At 40.8% G+C, this 10,741-nt stretch overlaps 1 non-coding gene across 1 annotated transcript; it reads right to left on the bottom strand.

The window, feature by feature from the left end:
• Window positions 1-772: 772 nt before the first annotated feature.
• Window positions 773-878, bottom strand: LOC130978438 (small nucleolar RNA R71). Its single transcript, XR_009086082.1, has one exon. It is a non-coding gene; the product is annotated as a small nucleolar RNA R71 (small nucleolar RNA).
• Between the last annotated feature and the right edge of the window lie 9,863 nt (window positions 879-10,741).

Below are 10,741 nucleotides of genomic sequence, written 5' to 3'. Positions count from 1 at the left end.
TCTTTGTGTTTTTCCTTTAAAATTTTCGAAAAAAATAGTGTTTGATTTTCTAAAATTTTAAGTTTGGTGTCATTTTGTGTTTTTCTCTTTCCTTTTTTTTTTAAAAAATCAAATCTTTTCATAAAAACTTTTCAATCATATCTTCTTAATTGCTGTTTTCAAAATCTTTTTAATTAACTAATTGATTCAGTTCTCAATTTGCTTTGATCTTATTTTCTTTCTAATTTTCGAAATCTTATTTTATTTCCTTTTGATTTTCGAATTTTTATTTTAAATTTCCTTTTTGTTTTTATTTTTATTTTTCGGTTATTTCAAAAAAAAAACAAACAAACAAAATTTATCTCTTTGCAATTATTATCATTTCCCTTTTGTCCATTATGGACTTAAGTGGAATTAACCAGTCCAGAAGGACTCTGGGGTCCTATGCCAACCCCAGTACAGCTGCATATGGGAGTAGCATCTGTGTACCTCCCATCAAAGCAAGCAGCTTTGAGCTAAACCCTCAACTCATTATCATAGTGCAGCAAAATTGCCAGTATTCCGGTCTTCCAGAGGAAGAACCTACTGAGTTTCTGGCACAGTTCTTACAAATTGCTGACACAATACATGATAAAGAGGTAATCAGGATGTCTACAGACTGTTACTGTTTCCATTTGCTGTAAAAGATCAAGCAAAAAGGTGGTTGAATAACCAACCTACAGCAAGCATAAAGACATGGAAACAGTTATCAGAAAAATTCCTGAATCATTTTACCCTCCAAAAAGGATGACACAGCTAAGGCTAGACATCCAAGGCTTTAAACAAGAGGATAATGAATCCCTTTATGATGCCTGGGAGAGGTATAGAGGTATGCTCAGAAAATGCCCTCTGAAATGTTTTCAGAGTGGGTACAGTTAGACATCTTCTACTATGGGCTTACAGAAAAAGCTCAGATGTCTTTAGACCACTCAGCTGGTGGATCTATACACATGAGAAAGACAATTGAAGAAGCTCAAGAGCTTATAGACATTGTTGCTAGAAACCAATACTTATATTCTAGCAAGGAATTCGTTCCACAAGAAGAGGTCATGGCAGTAGTCAATGATCCTGATCCTCAAGAACAGATGAATGAGCTTAATCAACAATTGCTCCTGATGACAGAACAGTTAGCAGAATTTAAAGAAATGCTCCATGATACTAAGGTTGCTAACAAGAGCATAGAATGCAGTTGAATCAAGCAAAACAGCAAATATCTAAACAAATAACAGAAGAATGTCAAGCAGTTCAACTGAGGAGTGGGAAAACACTGAATGCCACTGCTCAAAGAGCAAGAAGTCAATTAAGGAACAGTTGACAGAGGATAACCAAGCCACTGTTCAAAATCCCTCTGAGGACAGTAAGAGCTAGAGAGGAATATTATTGGCGTTCAAACGCCAGAAAGGGAAGGAAAGTTGGCGTTAAACGCCCATTCCTTGCCCAATACTGGCGTTCAAACGCCAGAACAGGGAGGAAAGCTGGCGTTAAACGCCCATTCCCTGCCCAGTTCTGGCGTTCAAACGCCAGAAAAGGGGGAGAAGTTGGCGTTAACGCCCAAACTTCATCCACTCCTGGCGTTCAAACGCCCAAGGAGAATCAGGCACCTGAGAGTTCTGATGATTATCCCCCTAACAAGGCCTCTTCAACCATTTCTGTAAGGAATAAACCTGCAGCATCTAAGGTTGAAGAATATCAAGCCAAGATGCCTTATCCTCAGAAACTCCGCAAAGCGGAACAGGATAAGCAATTTGCCCGCTTTGCAGACTATCTAAGGACTCTTGAAATAAAGATTCCGTTTGCAGAGGCACTTGAGCAAATACCCTCTTATGCTAAGTTCATGAAAGAGATCTTAAGCCATAAGAAGGATTGGAGAGAAACTGAAAAAGTGTTTCTCACTGAAGAATGCAGTGCAGTCATTTTGAAAAGCTTACCAGAAAAGCTTCAAGATCCTGGAAGCTTTATGATACCCTGCACATTAGAAGGCGCCTGCACCAAGATAGCCCTATGTGATCTTGGAGCAAGCATCAATCTAATACCTGCATCCACTATCAGAAAGCTTGGGTTGACTGGAGAAGTCAAACCAACCAGGATATGCCTCCAGCTTGCTGATGGTTCCATTAAACACCCATCAGGCATAATAGAGGACATGATTGTCAAGGTTGGGCCATTTGCCTTTCCAACTGACTTTGTGGTGCTGGAAATGGAGGAGCACAAAGTGCAACTCTCATTCTAGGAAGACCTTTCCTAGCAACTGGATGAACTCTCATTGATGTACATAAAGGGGAAGTAACCCTGAGAGTCAATGAGGATGAGTTCAAGTTGAATGCTGTGAAAGCTATGCAGCATCCAGACACACCAGAAGACTGCATGGACGTTGACATTATTGATTCTCTGGTAGAAGAGATCAATATGGCTGAAAGCCTAGAATCAGAGCTTGAGGACATCTTCAAAGATGCTCAACCTGATCAAGAAGAACTAGAGGAAGTAAAGGAATTTTCGAAAATTCCTCAGGAGGAGGATAAGCCTCCCAAGCCTGAACTCAAACCATTACCATCATCCTTGAAATATGCATTTCTGGGAGAGGGTGACACTTTTCCAGTGATTATAAGCTCTGCTTTAAATTCACAGGAAGAGGAAGCACTAATTCAAGTGCTAAGGACACACAAGACAGCTCTTGGGTGGTCCATAAGTGATCTTAAGGGCATTAGCCCAGCTAGATGCATGCACAAGATCCTGTTGGAGGATAATGCCAAACCAGTGGTCCAACCACAGAGGAGGCTAAATCCTGCCATGAAGGAGGTGGTGCAGAAAGAGGTCACTAAATTACTAGAGGCTGGGATCATTTATCCTATTTCTGATAGCCCTGGGTGAGCCCTGTCCAAGTTGTTCCCAAAAAGGGAGGCATGACAGTGGTTCAAAATGAAAAAATGAACTGGTTCCTACAAGGACAGTCACAGGGTGGCGCATGTGTATTGACTACAGAAGGCTCAATACAGCCACCAGAAAGGATCATTTTCCTTTACCATTCATAGACCAAATGCTAGAAAGACTAGCTGGTCATGACTATTACTGCTTTTTGGATGGCTATTCAGGCTACAATCAAATTGCAGTAGATCCTCAGGACCAAGAGAAAACAGCATTCACCTGCCCTTCAGGCGTGTTTGCCTACAGAAGAATGCCTTTTGGTCTGTGCAATGCACCTGCAACCTTTCAGAGGTGCATGCTCTCTATCTTCTCAGATATGGTAGAGAAATTTCTGGAAGTCTTCATGGATGACTTTTCAGTATATGGAGACTCATTCAGCTCCTGTCTTAACCACCTATCACTTGTCCTGAAAAGATGCCAAGAGACTAACCTGGTTTTAAACTGGGAGAAATGTCACTTTATGGTGACTGAAGGAATTGTCCTTGGGCACAAAATTTCAAGCAGGGAATAGAGGTGGATAAGGCAAAGGTAGAGGTAATTGAAAAATTACCACCACCTGCCAATGTTAAGGCAATCAGAAGCTTTCTGGGGCATGCAGGATTCTACAGAAGGTTTATCAAGGATTTTTCGAAAATTGCTAAACCTCTGAGTAACCTGTTAGCTGCTGACACACCATTTGTGTTTGACACACAGTGTCTGCAGGCATTTGAGACCCTAAAAGCTAAGCTGGTCACAGCACCAGTCATCTCTGCACCAGATTGGGCATTACCATTTGAATTAATGTGTGATGCCAGTGATCATGCCATTGGTGCAGTGTTGGGACAGAGGCATAACAAACTTCTGCATGTCATTTATTATGCTAGCCGTGTTCTAAATGATGCACAGAAGAATTACACAACCACAGAAAAAGAATTACTTGCAGTGGTCTATGCCATTGACAAGTTTAGATCCTACTTAGTGGGTTCAAAGGTGATTGTGTACACTGACCATGCTGCTCTTAAATACTTACTCACAAAGCAGGATTCAAAACCCAGACTTATAAGATGGGTGTTGCTTCTGCAAGAGTTTGATATAGAAATAAGAGACAGAAAAGGGACAGAGAACCAAGTGGCTGATCATCTGTCCCGGATAGAACCAGTAGTTGGGGCGTCCCTCCCTTCTACTGAGATTTCTGAGACTTTCCCAGATGAGCAATTATTTGCCATTCAGGAAGCTCCATGGTTTGCAGACATTGCAAACTATAAAGCTGTGAGGTTCATACCCAAAGAGTACAGTTACATGCAGAGAAAGAAATTAATTTCAGATGCCAAGTACTACCTTTGGGATGAACCATATCTCTTTAAGAGATGTGCTGACGGAGTGATCCGCAGGTGTGTACCCAGAGAAGAAGCACAGAGGATCCTATGGCACTGCCATGGATCACAGTATGGAGGACATTTTGGAAGTGAGCGAACAGCCACTAAAGTCCTCCAATGTGGCTTCTACTGGCCTACTCTCTATAAAGATTCCCGAGAGTTTGTGCGTAACTGTGACAGTTGCCAAAGAGCTGGTAACCTGCCTCATGGATATGCCATGCCTCAACAAGGGATATTAGAGATAGAGCTGTTTGATGTATGGGGAATTGACTTCATGGGGCCATTCCCACCATCATACTCAAACACTTACATTCTGGTGGCAGTGGACTATGTATCTAAGTGGGTAGAAGCAATTGCTACACCCACTAATGATACTAAGACCGTACTGAAATTCCTCCAGAAGAACATTTTCAGCAGATTTGGCGTTCCCAGAGTGCTAATCAGTGATGGGGGCACTCATTTCTGCAATAAACAACTATACTCTGCTATGGTCAGATATGGAATTAGCCACAAAGTGGCAACTCCGTATCATCCACAGACAAATGGGCAAGCAGAGGTCTCTAACAGAGAACTAAAAAGAATCCTAGAACGTACTGTAATGGCCCGAAGAAAGGATTGGGCAAAGAGCTTGGATGATGCTCTGTGGGCATACAGAACAGCATTCAAGACTCCTATAGGCACCTCTCCATACCAATTGGTGTATGGGAAGGCCTGCCATTTGCCTGTGGAACTGGAACATAAAGCCTACTGGGCAACCAGATTCCTAAACATGGATGCACAGTTAGCTGGTGAAAAAAGACTGCTACAGCTGAATGAGCTAGAGGAGTTCAGACTCAATGCCTTTGAAAATGCAAAAATTTATAAGAAAAAGGCAAAGAAATGGCATGACAGGAAATTGTCAACCAGAGTCTTTGAGCCAGGACAAAAAGTTCTGCTCTTCAACTCTAGGCTCAAACTGTTTCCAGGAAAACTCAAATCCCGTTGGGGGGTCCATATGAGATTACAGGAGTGTCACCATATGGATATGTTGAGCTTCAGGATATTGATTCTGATAAGAGTTCATTGTTAATGGACAGAGAATCAAACATTATCTTGAAGGAAACTTTGAGCAGGAGTGCTCAAAACTAAGACTTGAGTGATTCTCAGTGGAAGTCCAGCTAAAGACAGTAAAGAAGCGCTTACTGGGAGGCAACCCAGTCATTAGTAGGTTATATGATTTGTTCTTACAGAGGCAAATATCAAAAATGAAGGAATTCACAGAGTTACAGAAGGATTCAGCTCAAAAGCAGAGAAATGAGCTTACTGGCGAAAAAACGCCAGTAAGGTGCATTTGGGCGTTAAACGCCAGAATGGGTACCATTCTGGGCGTTTAACGCCAGTAATGGTACCATTTTGGGCGTTAAACGCCAGAATGGGTACCATTCTGGGCGTTTAACGCCAGGTGTGCAGCATCACTGGGCGTTCAGAAAAACGCCCAGTGAGGAAGGTTTTCTGGCGTTTAACGCCAGCCAGGGTACCTGGCTGGGCGTTAAACGCCCAAAAAGGGTGCCAAGTGGGCGTTAAACGCCAGAATGGGTACCATTCTGGGCGTTTAACGCCAGAAAGGTGGGGGGACCACATTTTTGTTTTCAACTCAAATTTTTTTCAAACTTTCCTCTTTTTACCCATAATCTTCTACATAAATGCACTTCAACCTTCATCATTCACTTTCAAATCTTCACAAATCAAAACCATTCTTCAAATCTATTTCAAAATAATCTCAAATCTTCTTCAAAACTCACCCTTTTCTCAAATTTTTTCAAAATCTTTTCAAATTTCCTTTCAAATCTCTCTTTTGTTTTCGAAATTCTCCTCCCCCCACTCTATAAATGAACGTTCCTCACCCCTCTTTCCTCACACCATTCGAATTTCTCTCTCTCTCTCTCTCTCTTCTCTTCTTTCTTTTCTTTTTGCTTGAGGACAAGCAAAACCTCTAAGTTTGGTGTGCTTTTCCGTGATCACTAAGCCAAAATCTATCAAGATCATGGCTCCCAAGGGAAAACAAACCAACTCAAGAGGAAAGAAAGAGACTAATCCAAAGAATCTTTGGAATGAAGAGAAGTTCTTAATCAAAGAACATGAAGACCATTATCACAAAATAATGGGTCTGAGGTCAGTGATCCCGGAAGTTAAATTTGATCTGAAAGAAGATGAATATCCGGAGATCCAAGAGCAAATTCGAAACAGAGGTTGGGAAGTTCTGACCAATCCTGAGACAAAGGTTGAAAGGAACATGGTTCAGGAATTCTACTCAAATCTGTGGCTAACAGATAAGCAAAGAATGACTGGAACCGCTTACCATACCCACAGAACCATGGTCAGAGGGAAAGTTATGTACTTCCATCTGGACAAAATAAGAGAAATCTTCAAACTACCTCAACTACAAGATGATCCTGATTCCTTCAATAGGAGGATGCTGAGAGTAGATAAAGGGTTGGATCAAGTTCTAGAGGACATATGCCTCCCTGGGACTAAGTGGATAACCAATTCAAAGGGTGTCCCAAACCAACTCAAGAGGGGAGACCTCAAGCCAATTGCAAGAGGTTGGCTAGACTTTATTGGGCGTTCCATATTGCCCACTAGCAACCGTTCTGAGGTCACCATCAAGAGAGCAGTGATGATTCATTGCATTATGCTTGGAAAAGAAGTGGAGGTTCATCATGTGATTGCTTGTGAGATCTACACCATTGCAAATAAGAATTCCACTGAGGCCAAACTGGCTTACCCAAGCTTGATTTCCTTGCTCTGTAAAGAGGCTGGGGTGAAGATGGGAGTAGATGAGTTCATACCCATTGAACACCCAATCACCAAGAAGTCAATGGAAGGACAAGTGCAAGACAACTCCATCAAGAGGAGGGCGCAGGAATTCCTCCCTGAATTCCCAAGAATTGACTACTGGTCCAGCCTAGAAGCATCTATTAACAAGCTGCAAGAGACTATGGAGCAACTGAAGGAAGAACAGCAGAATCAGAACTGCATGCTCTGCAAATTGCTGAAGGAACAAGAGAAGCAGGGGCGTGAACTCCAAGAGTTGAAACGCCAAAAGCTCTCCTCTCAAGCTGAGGGAGCATCCACTTCTCAAAATCAAGGTTGTTGAGTCCTAACTCTGTGAAAACCTCTATCATTAGGAGCCTCTGTTTTTCGTTTTTTTTTTATTTTCCTTTATTTTGTTTTTTATTTTTCGTTTTTTCTAGTCTCATTCTATATCTATTTTTGAGTCTTGTTTTTAATTCATAATTAATAAAATTAAAGTTATGCCTTAAAGTTATGAATGTCCTATGAATCCATCACCTCTCTTAAAAGAAAAAAATGCTTTAATCACAAAAGAACAAGAAGTACAGGATTTCGAAATTTATCTCTGAAACTAGTTGAATTAGTTTGATGTGGTGACAATACTTTTTGTTTTCTGAATGAATGCTTGAACAGTGCATATGTCTCTTGAATTTGTTGTTTTTAAGAATGTTAAATTTGTTGGCTCTTGGAAGAATGAGGAGAAAGAGAACTGTTATTGAGGATCTGAAAAATCATCAAATTGATTCTTGAAGCAAGAAAAAGCAGTGAATATAAAAAAAAAAATTTTTTTTTTCGAAAAAAAAAAGAGAAAAGAAAAGAAAAAGAAAAGAAATAGAGTTGTGATCCAAGGCAATAAGAGTGTGCTTAAGAACCCTGGACACCTCTAATTGGGGACTTTAGCAAAGCTGAGTCACAATCTAACAAGGTTCACCCAATTATGTGTCTGTGGCATGTATGTATCCGGTGGTAATACTGGAAGACAGAGTGCTTTGGGCCACAGCCAAGACTCATACATAAGCTATGTTCAAGAATCATCATTCTTAACTAGGAGAATCAATAACACTATCTGAGTTCTGAGTTCTCATAGATGCCAATCATTCTGAACTTCAAAGGATAGAGTGAGATGCCAAAACTGTTCGGAGGCAAAAAGCTACTAGTCCCGCTCATCTAATTGGAACTATGTTTCTTTGATATTTTGGAGTCTATAGTATTCTCTTCTTTTTATCCTATTTTGATTTTCAGTTGCTTGGGGACAAGCAACAATTTAAGTTTGGTGTTGTGATGAGCGGATAATTTATATGCTTTTTGGCATTATTTTTAGTATGTTTTTGGTAGTTTTAGTTGAGTTTTTATTATACTTTTATTAGTTTTTAATTAAAATTCACTTTTCTGGACTTTACTATGAGTTTGTGTGTTTTTCTGTGATTTCAGGTATTTTCTGACTGAAATTGAAGGTTCTGAGCAAAAATCTGATCCAGAGACTGAAAAGGACTGCAGATGCTGTTGGATTCTGACCTCCCTGCACTCGAAGCGGATTTTCTGGAGCTACAGAAGCCCAATTGGCGCGCTCTCAACGGCGTTGGAAAGTAGACATCCAGGGCTTTCCAGCAATATATAATAGTCCATACTTTGCCCAAGATTTGATGGCCCAAACCTGCGTAGCAAACCGGCCTCAGAAATTCCAGCGTTAAACGCCGGAACTGGCATAAAACTTGGAGTTAAACGCCCAAACTGGCATGAGAACTGGTGTTTAACTCCAGAAAACGTCTCTACACATAAAAGCTTCAATGCTCAGCCCAAGCACATACCAAGTGGGCCCGGAAGTAGATTTTTCTGTCATTTACTCATTTCTGTAAACCTTAGGATACTAGTTTACTACTTATAGGACCTTTTGACTTTGTAATCAGTACCGAATGCGACCTTATGACATTGTACACGTTTTCTTCTACAGTATGAGTCTCTAAATCCCATGGTTGGGGGTGAGGAGCTCTGCTGTGTCATGATGGATTAATGCAATTACTATTGTTTCTCATTCAATCATGCTTGCTTCCATTCTAAGATAATACTTGTTCTTAATCCGGATGAATGTGATGATCCGTGACAATCATCATCATTCTCAACCATGAACGTGTGACTGACAACCACCTCCGTTCTACCTTAGATTAAGTAGTTATCTCTTGGATTCTTTTATCGGAATCTTCGTGGTATAAGCTAGACTGATGGCGGCATTCAAGAGAATCCGGAAGGTCTAAACCTTGTCTGTGGTATTCTGAGTAGGATTCAATGACTGAATGACTGTGACGTGCTTCAATCTCCTGAAGGCGGGGTGTTAGTGACAGACGCCAAAAGAATCACTGGATTCTACTCCGGTCTGATTGAGAACCGACAGATGGAATGCCGTGCCGTGACAGGGCATTAGGAATCGTTCCAATGAGAGGATGGGAGGTAGCCACTGACAATGGTGAAACCCTACACACAGCTTGCCATGGAAGGAGACTTGCGTGACTGAAGAAGAAGACAGTAGGAAAGCAGAGATTCAGAAGATGGAGCATCTCCAAACCTCAACCTATTCTCCATTACTGCAAAACAAGTAACCATTTCATGTTCTTTTGCTTTTCACAAACAATCCTGATAATTTCTGCTATCCTGACTAAGATTTACAAGATAACCATAGCTTGCTTCAAGCTGACAATCTCCGTGGGATCGACCCTTGCTCACGCAAGGTATTACTTGGACGACCCAGTGCACTTGCTGGTTAGTTGTGCGGGATTGCAAAAGTGTTATTGCAATTTCGTGCACCACTTACATATTAAATACAAGAAACCTAAACCATACCTTGACCGATTTTTACGTAGCGACCAAAGCAATTTAATTAAAATCAAGACAGCCCCTCTAAAGCTCAATAAATTCTAGCCTTAGCTTCCTCCAAGTTCCAATATTCACAATTACAAGTTTCAATTATTTATTCACAACCTAATACACATTTATAATACATATATACCCAATTTAATACTCAAAGCTCAAATTTAATGAAATTAAAATAGAATTATGGTTTCTTCATCTTACCCAAGCTTCACATAAGTAAGAGTGAACCTTTTCCTCGTGCTAATTAGATCCTAAAACATCAAAGAACAAAGAAATTCAATACCTCCACTTAATTTTCCAAAAATTGGGGAAGAAGAGGCTAAGGTAAAATAGCAAGTTACCTATTAAATTGTTCCGGTAGAAACGTAGAGCTCGACGCGGTGGTCGTGTGGCTGCAAACGGTGCAGCGATCGGAGCTCGGACGGAGGAGTTACGGCAAATTGAATTTACTGTAAGGGTTGGAAACGTTCTTTGTTTCTCTCTTCCCCCAAATGTGTTTCAGCACTGCCTCTGCTGAATGGGGAAGAAGAGTGGCTTGGGTTCATTAAATGCTGGGCCGGTTGGGCCCACGGGCCTGGTTTGGACTCAGTTCAATCCGTTCGGCCCGTTCGGTTAATCTTGGACCGATTTTTTTGAAATTAGTGTTAAAATTCTCGTTTTGATGAGCTCTATCCTACTTTAGTATAATATTCACATTTCTAATCTTCTTTATTAAAAATTAATTTATTGGCTAATTATTTGCTAATTTA

Source organism: Arachis stenosperma, chromosome 4, assembly GCF_014773155.1.
Source record: "Arachis stenosperma cultivar V10309 chromosome 4, arast.V10309.gnm1.PFL2, whole genome shotgun sequence".
NCBI lineage: Eukaryota > Viridiplantae > Streptophyta > Magnoliopsida > Fabales > Fabaceae > Arachis > Arachis stenosperma.
The sequence above is the reverse complement of the archived record's forward strand: the minus strand, read 5'-3'. Positions and strand labels throughout refer to the sequence as shown.